This window comes from Mixophyes fleayi, chromosome 5, assembly GCF_038048845.1.
Source record: "Mixophyes fleayi isolate aMixFle1 chromosome 5, aMixFle1.hap1, whole genome shotgun sequence".
Taxonomy (NCBI): Eukaryota; Metazoa; Chordata; class Amphibia; order Anura; family Limnodynastidae; genus Mixophyes; species Mixophyes fleayi.
In genome coordinates this window covers 116,559,091-116,573,968 of record NC_134406.1, presented here as the reverse complement: position 1 = coordinate 116,573,968, position 14,878 = coordinate 116,559,091, and the positions used below count along the sequence as shown (strand labels likewise).

Genomic DNA, 14,878 nt, shown 5'->3' with positions numbered 1-14,878 from the left:
TAGGGAGGTTAATGCGTGGCTAAAAGATTGGTGTAGGATGGAGGGTTTTGGATTCTTAGAGCACTCGGCTGATTTCTCTGTCAGTTGCATCTTTATTGTCGAGATGGATTGCACCTGAATGAGGAGGGGGCTGCTGTGCTAGGGGATAGGATGGTTAGAAGGTTGGAGGAGACTTTAAACTAGGCTTTGGGGGGAGGGGCAAGCAAGTATTTACGGGATAAACATTGAAAGTAGTAAGGAAGAATTTAACAAGAGACAAGGGGGGGAAGAGGGGGAATGGGAAGCATAGCCGATAAGGAGAGGCCCTTTTTAAAGCAAAAAGAAATACCTAAGGGAGGCAATAGACTTAAGTGTATGCTTGCAAATGCAAGAAGCCTGACAGGTGAAATGGGGGAGTTAGAACTAGTAGCAATGAATGAGCAGTATGATATTATAGGTATTACGGAAGGGGGGAGGATAAATGTCTTTATATTAAGCCAAGTTAAAACCAAGTATTCAGGTAGTTATTTACGAGAATATTGGTGATAATATAGAGGCATTGTGGGTGGAAATATCCAGCGAAGGAAAAAGTTCAGGGAAGTTGCTGATAGGGATATGCAGATATTAGTATAAGTGAGGAAGACCAACTTCTACACATTGAAAATGCTACACAACTAGGTCAAGTTTTCATTATGGGGGATTTTAATTATCCGGACATTGATTGGCGTACTTAGACCTGTGGTACAGCTAGGGGAAATAGGGTTCTGAGCATGCAAAAAGACCATTACATGTCCCAATTAGTATAGGAACCAAATAGGAACCAGACTATACTGGACCTAGTAATAACAAATAATGTAGACGTAATATCAAATATTCAAGTAAGGGAACACTTGGGAAATAGTGATCATAATATGGTCTCATTTGAAATTATTTTCCAGAAGCCACAGTATAAGGGATCAACTAGGACTTTAAACTTTAGAAAGGCAAATTGTAATATGCTAAAGGAGTCTATAAAGTGCATAGACTGGGACAAAGTTTTTGAAGGAAAAAATATGGAAGAAAAGTGGACTGTCTTTAAAATGTTGTTGGAAACATACGCGTATAAGTTCATTCCTGAGGGAAATAAATGTAAATGAATTAAGTCTAAAACAATGTGGTTAAATAAAAAGGTAAGGGAAGAAATGCAAATTAAGAAGTGTGCATTTGAATTGTTTAAGTCTGAAGACTCTGAGGAGTCCTTCCGTAGGAATGTAACAAAACATGCAAAAAAGGAAATTAGATTGGCTAAAATAGAAAATGAAAAACATGTTGCAAAAGAAAGACAAACCCCAAAAAGTTTTTTAAGTATATAAATGGTAAAGGGATTAAAAAAAGATAATATAGGACCCCTAAGTGTTAGGAACTCCCAAGCCAGTACAGTGAAACTCGGGGTCCACTCTGAAGGCCCGGTGTTCGCTGGAGCCCCTAGTGGTGGGGACAGACTGGGCTGCGGGCTGACCGAGGGTCGAGTAACGTATACTGACTTAAAGGAGTACCCAGGAGTGGAGTAATTGGCGGGCTGTAGTAAAGAAGTATCCTAGGTCAAAGGGTCACAAGCACAGATGCAATATCCAGAGACAAGCGAAGGGTCAGACACACAGGCAGAGAAGCAAAATCCAGAATCTAAGCAAAAAGGTCGAGGTCAGAAGAGAAGGGTCACAGGTCCAAGAACAGGCAGGGGTCAAAACACGGGTAGTCAATCCAAGGTAGCAAGAACCAAACAGATAGCACAAGCAGGCAGCAGGACTGAGGACAGAACGCTATAACCGGCAGTGAGGCTCAGTCCTCACTGCCTTAAAAAGTACTGATGGCCAATCAGGACACAGTCCAGAATGTGTCCTCAGCTGCAGCATAATAAAAATGCAGATCCTGCAGCCAATGGAAAAGGCAGAGTGCCAGCGGTAAACTAAGTCCTTAATCAGCCCTGATTGACTGATCTACTACAGCCTTGCACGGCTGACTCAATCTCTCCCTATGCGCACCGCCCGGCTGTTTGACAGCTGGCTGGGCGCGGCGCCAGAAGCTCCCCTGCGTCCCGGTTGTTGCCCAGGCAACGGAGACGCTGAAACCGTAAATGACGCCCCGGTTGCCATAGCAACAGACGGGGCGTCCCCAGGGAATCCGGAAGAGTCGCGCCGGTGCCCGCGGCCGCCGTGATCCCTAACAGTACCCCCCCCCTTGAGGAGGGGTCAAGGAACCCCGATTTCCAGGTTTAGAAGGAAACCTCTTAAAAAATTCCCTAAGGAGTTTCTCAGCGTGGAGACGCTTCTGCAGTATCCAAGATCGCTCCTCAGGGCCATAACCCTTCCAATGTACGAGAAATTGAACTCGACCTTGAACTTTCCTTGAGTCAAGGATTTTTTCAATAATATATTCGTGGTCTCCGTTCACCATCAGAGGCCTGGGCCTGTTAGAGAGAGACCGATTAAACTTGCTGGGAGCAGCGACTTTCTTCAGAAGCGAACAATGAAAGGTCGCAAGTATTTTTAAGGAAGTGGGTAGTTTTAATCTAAATGCCACTGGATTAATTTTCTTCTCAATTGGAAATGGTCCAATGTATCGGGGGCCCAGCTTCCTACAAGGTTGCCGCAACTTGATGTTCCGTGTGGATAACCAAACCTGATCCCCCACTTTCAATGAACAGGGTCTACGGTGACGGTCAGCGAAGATCTTGGATTTTCGGGAAGCTTGACCTAGTGCAGCGTGCACCTTTTTCCAGACGGACCTTAGCCTGGCCGTAAAAGCAGGCGTTCCGGAATCCCCACAGGGAACAGTAGTAGAGAATGAGTTGGATTTTGGGTGAAACCCGAAGTTGCAGAAAAACGGGGATGTATGAATAGTGGAATGGCAAGAATTATTGTACGCGAATTCTGCCCAGGGCAAAAGAGAGGACCAATTATCGTGGAATTTAGACACATAGATGCGCAGAAACTGTTCCAGAGCTTGGTTCGTCCTCTCTGTCTGTCCATTCGACTGGGGATGATACGCTGAGGACAAACTGATAGAGATCCAGATGGAATTACAAAAGGCTTTCCAAAACCGGGCAATAAACTGGGATCCTCAATCTGATACGATATCTTCAGGGGTCCCATGAAGAAGAAAAATATGCGTCAAAAACAAGGTGGCCAAGGTCCTGGCATCCGGTAACTTGGGCAAAGATATAAAGTGTGCCATCTTACTGAACCGATCCACAACTACCAGGATGGTGTTATGTCCTGTGGATACTGGTAGGTCGACAATGAAATCCATCGACAAATGGGTCCAAGGCCTGCTCGGCGCCGGCAAGGGTAACAATAGCCCAGAAGGACGGTTCCTATCCGTTTTGTTTTTAGCACACTCAGGACACGCCCAAACATAATTCTCCACATCGTCTGTCAAAGTGGGCCACCACAGCCAACGAGAAAGAACCTCAATAGTCCTACGAATTCCCGGATGGCCAGCAGAGAGGTTGTTGTGGCCTTCAATGAGAACAGATTTCCTTAAATGTACTGGGACAAATAATTTGTTGACCGGTGTCTGAACTGGAGCGATTCTCTGGAAGTGCCGGATAGTTGCTCCTAGATCCTGGGTGAGTCTGAGATGAACAGTAGTTGTAGGAACAATAGGCAATGGGTCAGGAGACTGAGGATGATGGGCCAAAAAACTTCGAGACAAGGAATCGGCCTTAGTATTTTTAGAACCTGGACGGAATGTAATAATGAAGTTGAATCCGGTGAAAAATAAGGCCCAGCGGGCCTGCCTAGGATTCAGGGTTTAAGCGGTCTGGATGTATTGGAGGTTTTTATGGTCCGTGAAGATGGTGATGGTATGAGTAGCTCCCTCTAACCAATGTCGCCATTCCTCCAGTGCCAACTTAATGGCCAACAATTCACGATTGCCGACATCATAATTACATTCGGCAGATAGAATTTTTTTAGAAAAAAATGCACAAGGATGTAATTTTTTGCTCCTTGGGTCTTTCTGAGAAAGGATGGCGCCAGCACCGATATCTGAAGCGTCCACCTCTACAATGAACGGAAGTTCCGGATCAGGATGTCTCAGCACTGGAGCAGAAATGAAAGCAGCTTTGAGTGCCGAGAAACTCGCCAATGCCTCCGAAGGCCACTTTGCTGGGTTAGCTCCCTTTCGAGTGAGGGCAATGATAGGAGCCACTAACGAGGAAAAAGAATCAATAAACCTACGGTAATAATTTGCGAATCCGAGGAACCTCTGGATCGCCTTCAGATTAGTAGGGAGGATCCAAACCTGGATTGCTCGAACTTTGGCAGGGTCCATTGCGAATCCTGATGAGGAGATGATATATCCCAGGAATGACACTGTGGCCACCTCAAATTCGCATTTCTCCCTTTTTGCATATAGGTGATGTTCCCGTAATTTCAGCAGAACTTGGCGAACATGCTGACGGTGCTGAAGTAAAGACTCAGAGTAGATTAAAATATCATCCAGATATACAACTACTGTTTTACCCAGGAACTCTCGTAAAACATCGTTGATCAGGTCCTAAAAAACCGCCGGAGCGTTGCATAACCCGAATGGCATCACGAGATATTCATAATGTCCCGACTGGGTATTGAAAGCGGTCTTCCACTCATCCCCTTTCTTGATTCGAATAAGATTGTAAGCCCCTCTGAGGTCAATCTTCGAAAATATAGTGGCAGATTTTAATTGATCAAACAACACCGAAATCAACGGTAACAGGTACATATTCTTAATAGTGATGTTATTCAGTCCACGGAAATCAATGCATGGTCTAAGACTGCCATCTTTTTTTGACACGAAAAAGCAACCTGCGCCTACGGGAGATTTAGAAGGACATATGAATCCCTTTTTCAGGTTTTCCTCTACGTATAGCTCCATGGCCTGAGTCTCCGGAATGGACAAGGAGTATAACCGTCCTTTGGGCAACTTGGAACCCGGGACTAAATCAATGGCGCAGTCATATTCTCGATGTGGTGGAAGGGAATCAGCTTTCTTTTTGCAGAACACATCAGTGAAGTCCTGGTAGGGTACCGGCAAAAGTCTGGACTAGGCTGTAGGATTCTAAGCGGCAGGGTCAAGCAAGACGTGGAACACTCGGAACTCCAACGAGTAATCTCTCCACTTTTCCAGTCAATAAGGGGATTATGACTGGGAAGCCAGGGATACCCCAATATCAAAGGAGCAGAGGGACAAGTAATAAGATAGAAGGAGAGTTCCTCCGTATGGAGGGCTCCTACAGACAACCGAACCATTGGAGTCCTAGCGAGAATCCTTCCCCCAGGCAAGGGGTTACCATCCAAACCACATGTGGTGATGCTTGATCCTAACTTGATATGCGGAATATCAAGCGTCTGAGCCAAATGTATATCCAGGAAATTACCAGCCGCACCACTGTCAAGAAAAGCTTTCAGGTCCATGGATCTCCCACGGAAAGTTAGACGTCCAGGGACTAATAAAGAATTTTCTGAAGAGGTAATCTGAAGACCCAAGCGCACCTCTTCACCTGCACTTAGGCTTTGGAGTTTCCCGGCTTGTTGGGACATGAACGAACTAAGTGGCCTGGTTGACCACAATACATACACAGGCCTAGTGAGCGTCTTCTGGAGCGTTCCTCCGGAGGCAAGCGGTAAGCGCCCAACTGCATGGGTTCAGAGGAATCGGGCAAAGTGTTATCGAAACTAGCGAAAACGTCCATAGGAGCAGAGGACTCCCGTTCAGTCTTCCTTTCTCTGATCCGACGATCAATTTTTATAACGAGTTGCATCAAGTTCCCCAGCGTGTCGGATACCGGATACTGGACTAAGGAATCCTTAATCTGCTCGGTAAGTCCTAAGCGAAATTGACTTCGCAATGCTGAGTCGTTCCAGGCACTATCAGTGGACCATCGCCGAAATTCCGCACAATACTCTTCCGCTGAGCGACGTCCTTGCCTTAGCGTTCGGAGATGAGACTCAGCTGAGGCTACCCTGTCCGGGTCATCGTACAATAACCCCAGAGCTTGGAAAAGGGCATCCACGGACTGCAAGGCTGGGCTTGTTGAAAGCAAGGAGAAGGCCCAAGACTGAGGGTCACCCTGAAGTAAAGAGATGATGATCCCTACCCTTTGTTGTTCAGAACCAGAGGAACGTGGTTTCAGACGAAAGTACAACTTGCAGCTCTCTTTGAAATTACGGAAGGCTGACCTGCTTCCAGAGAATCGGTCAGGCGAGTTCATCTTAGGCTCCGGTGTGTCACCAGCGGGGACTAGCTGGAGCTGCAGGTCTCTGGAAGCCCCTTCTTGGACTACCAGGCGCTGGGATAAATTCTGCACCACTTGGGAAATTGCCTGTATCTGATTGGCCAGAATCTGGGCTGGGGACAGATTCGACTCCTCGCTGTCCATGGCCGTATGATACCAATCTTCCTTGGCCGGTTATAATGTTAGGAACTCCCAAGCCAGTACAGTGAAACTCGGGGTCTACTCTGAAGGCCCGGTGTTCGCTGGAGCCCCTAGTAGTGGGGACAGACTGGGCTGCGGGCCGACCGAGGGTCGAGTTACGTATACTGACTTAAAGGAGTACCCAGGAGTGGAGTAATTGGCGGGCTGTAGTAAAGGAGTATCCTAGGTCAAAGGGTCACAAGCACAGATGCAATATCCAGAGACAAGCGAAGGGTCAGACACACAGGCAGAGAAGCAAAATCCGGAATCCAAGCAAAAAGGTCGAGGTCAGAAGAGAAGGGTCAAAGGTCCAAGAACAAGCAGGGGTCAAAACACGGGTAGTCAATCCAAGGTAGCAAGAACCAAACAGATAGCACAAGCAGGCAGCAGGACTGAGGACAGAATGCTATAACCGGCAGTGAGGCTCAGTCCTCACTGCCTTAAATAGTACTGATGGCCAATCAGGACACAGTCCAGAATGTGTCCTCAGCTGCAGCATAATAAAAATGCAGATCCTGCAGCCAATGGAAAAGGCAGAGTGCCAGCGGTAAACTAAGTCCTTAATCAGCCCTGATTGACTGATCTACTACAGCCTTGCACGGCTGACTCAATCTCTCCCTATGCGCACGCGCCCGGCTGTTTGACAGCTGGCCGGGCGCGGCGCCAGAAGCTCCCCTGCGTCCCGGTTGTTGCCCAGGCAACCAGGACGCTGAAACCGGAAGTGACGCCCCGGTTGCCGTAGCAACAGACGGGGTGTCCCCGGGAAATCCGGAAGAGTCGCGGCGGCGCCCGCGGCCGCCATGATCTCTAACACTAAGAGGTGAGATGGGTGAATTGATAAATGATACTAAGGAAAAAGCAGAGGTATTAAACACTTTCTTTTCTTCAGTATTTACTAGAGAGGAACAAATGGTAGGAATAATACATAAAAATGGAAATTAAACCATACCATTAATTAATACTTGATTGTCAGTGGAAGAAGTCCAAAGGCGACTGAAGAATATTAATATAAATAAAGCTCCAGGTCCAGCTGCCATACACCCAAGAGTTCTTATGGAGCTAAATTCAGAAATAGCTAGACCGCTATTCTTAATTTTCATAGACTCAATCTCATCATGCTCAGTACCAAGGGATTGGCGAATAGCAGATGTGGTGCCGTTGTTTAAAAAGGGGACCAGATCACAACCAGTGACTTATAGACCTGTAAGCCTGACATCAATAGTGGGGAAACTACTGGAAGGTATATTAAGGAATAGTATTCAGGATTACTTGGTGCGCAATAAGATTATTAGTGGGAATCAGCATGGATTTGTGAGGGATAGGTCATGTCAAACTAAATCTAAATAGATTCTATGAGGAAGTTAGTGGGAACTTAAGGGAAAATAAGGGAACTGGGTCTAGGAAACAACATTTGTACTTGGTTAAAAAAATGGTTAGAGAATAGGGAACAGAGAGTTGTGATAAATGGAAAATTTTCTAATTGGTCAAAAGTTTTAAGTGGAGTACCTCAAGGTTCCATGCTGGGGTCACTTCTTTTTATATATTTATTAATGACCTTGGTGATGGTTTAGAGAGTAAAGTTTCTATTTTTGCAGATGACACCAAGCTCTGTAAGGTAATAAAACTATAGCAAGATGTAGCTTCTCTACAGAGGGACTTAAATAAACCGGAGGATTGGGCGGCCAAATGGAATATGAGGTTTAACATAGATAAATGTAAGGTTATGCATTTAGAGATCAAAAACAAGTACGCAATCTATAAATTAAATGGAATTAATTTAGGAGAATCTATAATGGAAAAGGATTTGGGAGTGCTCGTAGACAGTAGACTTAGCAATAGTGCTCAATGTCAAGCAGCAGCTGCAAGGGCAAATAAAGTATTGGCATGCATAAAAAGGGGTATAGATGCAAGGGAAGACAGTGTAATTTTGCCACTGTATAAATCATTGGTAAGACCTCATCTTGAATATGCTGTACAGTTCTGGGCACCACTCTATAAAAAAGATAATTTGGAAATAGAAAGAGTTCAGAGAAGGGCAATATTGATGGACTGGTGTCTTTTTTCAACCTCATCAACTATGTTACTATGTTAATATGTATTAATTGACATTGCTATAAAAATCGGAAGAAAACAGTCCCTCGATTCATCACCTTCAACACTGTTTAGATGAAACGCGTTGAAGGATTGACAGGGGAGCTATTGTGACCAGGGTTCCAGATGGCTGGCCATTTATTTCTTATCGTGCTTCACATATACATCCTGGGTGATTACAACTACATTCTACCATATACAGGGCCGGATTAAGGGAATTGAGGCCCCCATAAGGGCCCCCCCGTGAGCCGAGCTGCCCGCGCCCCCCCCCGTGATCCGAGCTGCCCGCAAACACCCCCCCCCATGATCTGAGCTGCCCGCACCCCCGCTTCTCCCCCCCCTGGCACTTACCGCCTTCTCCGGCGCGCTGTATGATCTTTACTGAGGAGATCTCGTGAGAGTGAGACTCACGAGATCTCCTCAGTAAGGAGACACAGCACGCCGGAGAAGGACCGCAGTGAAAGTGCTCAGCAGCACTGATCGTGCCGGGGGCGCCCCCTCCCCTGACCAATCAATACTACTGCTGAGCACTTTCAAGGGCCCCCTGGATGCCATAGGCCCCTGGGCTATAGCCCAGTTAGCCCTATGGTTAATCCGGCCCTGACCATATATGAGCACTAATGTCATTCCTGTCCCGTACAAGTTTTACTGGTCAGATTGTCATTTTTATTGTATTACTTGCCTACTTTTATATATTTTTTATGAGTGCATTTTATTATACATTTATGCATTAATTAATAAAACAGAATTATGCTAGATGTTTTTTATGTGTGTTTGACTTTTATGTGCATTAACTTTGTGAAGGATTTCTTTGACTTTTCTAGAATTTGTTCTCTGGAACAAAAAGGAGACTACACAGTTTAAACGTCTGGTCTAATTAACTTCACGTGTTGTGTTGACCACCATTGTATTTCTTGTAAGTATATTCTGGATGGGAAAGGGGTTGCAAGTCTTTGGTTTATACCTAGAAGTTTTTGCTCATTTTTTTTTTTCGACCATTGGAATTTATCCTATTCATAAATGTTTTAAACATATGTCAGTTCACTTATTGTGATTTATTCACATGGAATTACGCTATATTATTTTTATGCCTCTCTGATTTCTATGTATATAAACGGAGGGAGAGGGGAAAAGATTATCTGCTATTAGAAATCTTTCCTTTATATACAAGGATTACAGTTTTTTTCCTGGAAACCTAATAATTATTGATCTGCCAAATCTCTGTAGAAATAAGATTTCGGTTGCAGTGCCTATTAAATGTCTTACTTCTTGTGAGTATATTCACAAAGGGAAAGTGGGTGTTAGTCACTGTATACTCAGAAAATGTTACTGACCTGCAGACTTTGGAATATGTTTCATTTGGGGTCTTGTTCTTTGGATTACCTTAATAAGTATATATACAGTATATCATAAATTTATTTAACATTTTTTTTCTCTTAGTGCCATTTAACAGTGAAAGTGCCAGCCTACCCCATTCATAGTTGTATTTAGACTTTTATCATGGACTGGTGTGACTATTTTTGGTGTGTGGAGGATGCATTCTTTGTCACACTTTTTGGGTGTATTTTTTTAACTTTGATAATAGAATATGTTATGAGCGTTTTGTCGCTATCCAATAACGATTGTCGAATCTCGGTTTGTGTTTCCAACGCACAAATATTTATTCTCAAAAAGTAGCAGAATAATTCAAGCGATATAATAATAAGTACAGCCGTTACTTATCGCAGGCGCTCTGGATCCAGTGAACAGTCATTCAGTCCTGAAGTCTGTGGTCTAGGTGACTGAACTCTAGATGAGAAGCTGCTGCTTATATGCAAACAGTAATACAGTAAAACAATGCAAAGGGTGTGGCTTGCTTCTATTGGTCCAGGTTTCAGGAAGGCCCAGGGGGTTGTAGTTCATAGGCTAGTTTAAGCTCAGGAATCCAAAGGAGGGGGTCATCTCTCCAGGGGATGAGCTCTGATCTTCCCGCCAAGAATACTAATCCTAATAGTCCATAATTCCTTAACATGAATAACTTGCATATGCACTCTGCGATCCCTTCGCAGAGTGAACCGGACAGTTGCAAATGTGAAGGGGATTCGTATGACACCACACATGACATGATTCCTTCAACGTGTACCATATGTTTTACTGATATACAAATAACTCATAATATTACACATAAACTCTACTATATTTCAACATAAATAACTATGTGCTGTAACTACCATTAATGTGTACTATTTTACAAGTGTGCGTGTTTGTGCGAAAGTATGTAAAAGACTAAGGGCTAGATTTACTAAGCTGCGGGTTTGAAAAAGTGGGGATGTTGTCTATAGCAACCAATCAGATTCTAGCTTTCATTTATTTAGTACCTTCTACAAAATTATAGCTAGAATCTGATTTGTTGCAATAGGCAACATCCCCACTTTTTCAAACCCGCAGCTTAGTAAATCTAGCCCTAAATACTGTTGCAGCTGCGTTTGCCCTTCCATACCGTACGCATCTTTTCAAACAAAGACAACCAAGTTTGCTCGATTTTAATTGAAATGACTTTATCCAATTTGCTGACCTCGGCAAATATATTATGCCTAATGTAGCAATTAGGAGAAAGCTTGATGGCATACAGTTAATAGATGATCCCTCTTCCATGCAATGTAGTGGATCTTTCGATTTGTCAAGCTCACCTATTTTTTTTTACAAATTATTGGAAGATAGTTGAGTAAACTGATAAAGGAGTGCTAATAGAGACATTTTATATAATGTATAAAAAAAAAACCAACAGGTACAGCAAGTTCCTTTCTTACAACCAAATTTTGTAATTGGATATAGCAACAGGTTAACTTGAGAATTAAGTAGTAAACAGATGGCAACCTGTCCATTTTCTACCATCATACCACAGTAAGTTTTAATTAAAATAAATTAAATGAAACAATATATTTTTGGAATTCCCTCAGAAACCATGGATATTTATTTACTAAGAAGTATTAACATGGAGTATGAGCATCAAATACCAGAAGATAAACCTCTTAAGCCTTCCAATAACAAGGTGCTGCCCTGATTATACTGAAGAGTGTCATCACACCCTAACATACACAATATAAAACAAAAACAAATCTCCTTAATGGCAAATGGCACATTTCTGAGATTTTGTGTTTGTATTTAACCACATTTTATATGGAACATGTGGCTACACATTCTCTATACCAGGGATAGGGATTCACAGTATGCCACAGTTGCCCCCCCATTCATAGTATTCCACATAGTTGCCTCCCCTAGTCATAGTATGCCACACAGTTGTCCCCCATTCACAGTATGCCACACAGTTGTCCCCCCATTCACAGTATGCCACACAGTTGTCCCCATATTCATAGTATGCCACATAGTTGTCTCCCTTATTTATAGTATGTCACTGTTGTCCCCCTATTCATAGTATGCCACATAGTTGTCCCCCCTATTCATAGTATGCCACATAGTTATCCCCCCCTATTCATAGTATGCCAATTAGATGTGCCTCTCAATTTTTAGTGCTGCTCTTACTTACTTTTGTAGACACGTCTTCTGTTACAGAAGCTTGGGAGCTATTTCAGTAAAGCAGCCAATGTCTTCCGAAATGGCTGCTTTACAGAAGCAGATGCAGCGCCGGCATGCCAGACACAAGTGGTCCGTGTGCCACATCTGGCAAGCGTGCTGGGGGTTGCCTACCCCTGCTCTATACCATCTCTATGATATTGTGGGACTTAAGCATACACATTTGTTATATCTGACATACACCAGGCTCAAATGTTCCTTTTTTTTAGCTAGATGTATCAACTTATATACAAAAATACGCTTTTTTTTATGTGCCTCTTTTCCCTATGTACGGTGAGTATGTACAGTGAGTGCATACTATCCCATAACTTTTAACGCATGGGTGCGGTGGTAATCGTATTAACGATAATGACAATCCCGACAGCCTTTACTCCTACAAAAAAAAATGAATTCTCACAAAAGCGAATACAATAAAGAGACTTATGCAAAAACCAAAGTTCCAGATTTCCGATAAAAGCGGCATGCTGACAGGCAGTGATTCCAGAGACACAGGTTTCCGGCACTTCAATTTCACGTCAGCACGACTGAGATGAATGTTCATTTAAAGCGGCAATGTCTGGACCCTGCAGGTTAAATGTTTAAAGACTTAACCTGCGGCCTTCAGACATTGCCGCTTTAAATGAACATTCATCTAAGTCGCGTTGATGTTAAATTGAAGTGCCGGAGAGCTGTGTTTTCTACAAAAATTATCAGCACTTACTGGTCACAAATTGCAGTCTCTCCACAATCATCTGGCCTGCTCCCCAGGCTGATCACACTGACATCCTTTTAAACAAGCCTTACAGGTGCAAGCATTGATCAGTCTGCTGTCAGACTGGAAGATCAGAACACCCAGACTGGACCTGATGAATGGAACCTGCCCTCTCTCTCCATTCATAACCCCATGGACTCTTACCAGTTTTTTCTCCATCCGAACACAATCTTTGTGAAGCTCTTTCCCACACACAAGCAACCTCTCTGGGATCTTAAAGCACATAAGACAGAAAGCCTGGGACATACTAGGACTACCAGCCATTTTCCACTTTCCCATTGCTTCTGTCACAATCTATATATTGTGTAGCTAATGCTGAATCCATTGTGTAAATTTCTGAGATTAACCTTAATTTTGTATTAATTTAATGCATTCAAGAAGATAGAATACAAAGTGAAATAGGGCAATAGTTTACTAGATCAATAATCAGATGATTTCTTTAGAATGGAGATAACAAATGCAGGCTTCAAAGAAAATAAAGAATAATAGAAGACATGGAGAAGTTGCAATTTTCAATAAGGATATGAGAAAAGAAATGTCATTTTTAGTAATAGATTCAAAAGCAAACAAGGTGTATGGATTATTTGGTGGGTATTTGATGCATGAGTATGAGATGTCAGCATACACAAGCACGTTATGTATGTATGGTCTCTCACTTGTACAACAGTCACAGTGAAAATGGTGATCAAAATACATTAAGATAGGTGTATGCTTACGAACATCATTGTTTGCATTTTAAGTTGAAACAGAATATTATATTAACATAATTTTATGAAAAATGTATACTGAAAAAAACAGAAGTTTCCCCATCTCCCTGACTGTGGATGAAGCAGGAGCACATGATATCCCTAAGGAATCCTAAATGTAGGTGAAACGCGTAGTTTGTTGGCACCCTTCATTTTATGAAACCAACTACACCTGTAACATCTTGCAAGAAAATTACATGTCAGGGTTAAACCAGTAAACAGCTTCTATGCAGAGTTGTCTCTAGAGCTGGCAGGATTTTTAGTCTTTCTGGATCAGACCGGTCACATTTCACCTGACCCTGCACCTCCCAACAGAACTCACACATGCACGTGGGGGATCTATGACATGCTAAAGAGGGGGCCGGAGAAACCAGGCAAGAACTGTCTGGAACTGTTATCTAATGGAACTTTCAAGGATTTATGAGTTACTTTACTACTGGACAAAGATTTGTGCCAATATTGTGAGTTTATTATGCACAAATCGAACTACTTAGAACTCACCAATGTGACAGATTTTTGATAAATTAAAGAATTGATTTCAGTAAATTTTTTATTGAACAAAGTGGGTCTGATTTATGTTCGGACAGAACATGCACGCAACTTGCGTTTAAAAAATGAGCACGGAACTTGAATGTAGGTCCTGCAGTATTGAAATCCAAGTGAATGTTAACACATGTTTCAATTTGAATCTGTTACTTGCCATATGTTTACAGACAGAGCACAGTCCAGGATAAAAATAAAAATATTCTATGAAATAAATTAAGAACTCATAATACTATAATCACTAATAAAATCTGTTTGAAACACTTTTTTTTACATTACATACATAAATCAGGTTGTTCTTAATGTATACTGCACATACAATGCATTTTTATATTCTCTCTTACAAATGTTATTTGCTATCTAGTGGCACGCATACATGTATTTTTTAGCACAAAGATGATGCCATGACAGTCATCACTATTAGTCGGCATTTACACCTGCCCTGCAGCTGGTGCGAATTATACCACTAAAAAACTTACTTTAGAGAAACACAGGACTTGAGTTGGCTGTATCTGAATGCTCTAGGCATGTCCTTGCTATACATTGCCTACATTTGTCCACCCATTCCCACCCCCGTTATACCCTTCAAGTCGTAGGCAGTCCTAAGTGTTATTTGGTTTTGGACATGAATTGCATGCAATTGACTTCATTGGTGTATGTGCAGAACAATTTCACGCAAAGGGACTTGTGTCCGAACATCAATCAGGCCCAGTATCACTAAGTTTTGAGGTATATATCCTGAATGAGATACTTTGTATA

At 42.8% G+C, this 14,878-nt stretch overlaps 1 protein-coding gene across 3 annotated transcripts in view; it reads right to left on the bottom strand.

The window, feature by feature from the left end:
- COL15A1 (collagen type XV alpha 1 chain) overlaps positions 1-14,878 on the bottom strand; it is a 481,077-nt gene that overhangs the window by 305,730 nt on the left and 160,469 nt on the right. The window lies entirely within an intron of this gene.